The sequence below is a fragment of the Osmerus eperlanus genome, chromosome 11, assembly GCF_963692335.1.
Source record: "Osmerus eperlanus chromosome 11, fOsmEpe2.1, whole genome shotgun sequence".
In the NCBI taxonomy this organism is placed as follows: Eukaryota; Metazoa; Chordata; class Actinopteri; order Osmeriformes; family Osmeridae; genus Osmerus; species Osmerus eperlanus.
In genome coordinates this window covers 16,894,420-16,896,919 of record NC_085028.1, presented here as the reverse complement: position 1 = coordinate 16,896,919, position 2,500 = coordinate 16,894,420, and positions in this window count along the sequence as shown.

The window sequence follows — 2,500 nt, the reverse complement described above, 5'->3', positions numbered from 1 at the left end:
GAGTGAGTTAGTGACACCGAGAGGAAGTTGCATAACACTCCACTAAAGTTCAACGTACATACGACCAAACAGGCCTTAGAAACAGAGCAAATACTATCCTCACATCACCTTAACACCAGCTTGAGCTCTGTTGGGAACCCCATACACCCAAGCCCTAAATCAGCTCAAGGTCGTGACTTGCAGAAAAACAGCCGCGAGCAAACAGGAAGAAGCTCCAACGAGCGGCACGACCAACAGGAAATGAAAGAGATATCGAGTTTTTCTGCGACGCAGAAGATATCCTTGACCTCAGGGAGGAGCGGGCAGGACCTGGAGGGGCGGGGGACAGCAGCCCTGGTGAAGCAGATAGCTCTGGGGACCGGGGACCACAGCAGCCACGCTGACGGATGGTGTTGTTTAAGTGAGTGACGTTGTGGGCAGGCGGGTGATGGAGGGGAGGCGGAGGGAGGGGGAGGAATCAGGATGGGCGATAAGGGTGGCAGCTGTGTCGCGTGAACACACACACACACATGAACACGCACGCACACACATGAACACACACACACATGAACACACACACAAACACTTAGATGTGGACACACAAGGACGACAAGAGGCAGAAATCACTCACACACACACACATAAACACTCACCCTCACACACATACACTCCTCACACACGCACACACACAAACACCTCTTCACCCCCTGCGTTGTGATTCCATGGATAATTATAACTCCATCATGGAGGCATTATTAAAGCTGGGATGAGATCACTGGGGGAGATACGTGGACAACTTTCCCAGGACATATTGTCTCTGCCAGGTATCCACAGGACAAAGGCACACACACACACACACGTTGTCACCGGAGGTCAACACTGTTGTGTTTACAAACACGCTTTTCACTGAATTCCACCAATATCGAAATAAGCAAGATATGTATTACCAAAGCACACACAGACAAGCACAGCCCTCTTTGAGAGGGGGGGGGGGAGAGAAGACAGAACTCTGAAGGATTGGGGGAGAGGAGAGAGCACCTCCACGTCTGAGCCTCACTCGGCCTAACACTGTTCCTACTGTTCCCAGCATCCTCCATGAAGGTCACCCCTGCCGTTCACCCAGGGCAGGGGGACCAGCAAGCGCTTTAGCCCTTCAGAATCCTTCATAAGGGCCTACAAGCCCTCGGTGACATCTCCACTGGGACTGACCACTGGACCCGGGCCTGATCTCCTCTCATCTGTCAGCGAGATCTTATTCGGCTGCATGGAGGAGACGCCCTCTCTGGCGCTGATCTGGGATCAGTTTTCATCAGGCTCGTCCTCATCTGAACCGCGGGAGCAGGGTGATATTCTGTACTATGCCCTCTATATAATCCTTAATATCCAGTTCTATGCCCTATATAATCCTTAATACCCAGCACTATGCCCCTATAGAATCCTTAATACCCAGCACTATGCCCCTATAGAATCCTTAATATCCAGTTCTATGCCCCTATATAATCCTTAATACCCAGCACTATGCCGCTATATAATCCTTGATACCCAGCACTATGCCCCTATAGAATCCTTGATACCCAGTACTATACCCTTACAGAATCCTTGATAACCAGTACCCTGTCCTGTGGGTCTGTCCTGGCTCTCTTGGACCCGGGGGAGTTAGATGACCAGCAGGATTGGGCCACTTTCCATGACACGTCCTCTATTTCACCCTCACTGGGGCAGTGAATTGTTAACTGATACCTGGAAGAAAATGTCTCAAGACACAGGGCTGGTCAGAAGCAGCTCCTTAGGAGTGTGTGTGTGTATGTGTGTGTGTGTGTGAGAGAGAGAGAGAGAAAGAGAGAGAGAGAGAGAGAGAGAGAGAGAGAGAGAGAGAGAGAGAGAGAGAGAGAGAGAGAGAGAGTGTGTGTGTGTGTGTGTGTGTGTGTGTGTGTGTCAGAGAGTGAGTGTGTCTGTGTGTGAGAGAGAGAGTGTGTGTGTGTCTGTGTGTATGTGTGTGAGAGAGTGTGTCTGTGTGTGTGTGAGAGAGAGAGTGTGTGTGAGAGAGAGTTCTGAGGACAAGGAAATCAAAGTTAGCTGAATCTGGTGGTAGTTTTCATTCAGCAGGAAGGAAAACTGTCCATGTCACAGCCTGTTCAGAGCTGCATTCAGGTTGCAGAGAGAAGTCAGGATGTTTCACAGACAAACCCACCCGCAGAAACGATGATGTATTAACTGCATTAAAGGTAATAAAGGTAGCCCTTATTACCCTGTACCTTGAGCCTTCTGCCCATATACTAGCACTACCCTTTCCTTCCCAGGTTAGAGGTTTTAATTGTTTTTCAATGTTAATTTAACAACTCGATTTAACCGTCACAAATCTGAGATTATCTGAGAGAATTAAACTAAAATAGTATTAGCTTTCTCAGATATTTCATCATGAACTTCTTGTGGAAAGTGCAAGCAAATTACTGTAATAAATACTGTATATTCGTGTTAGGATGTAACACAATACCAGCACGTCAACAGAAAAGTTCTAATC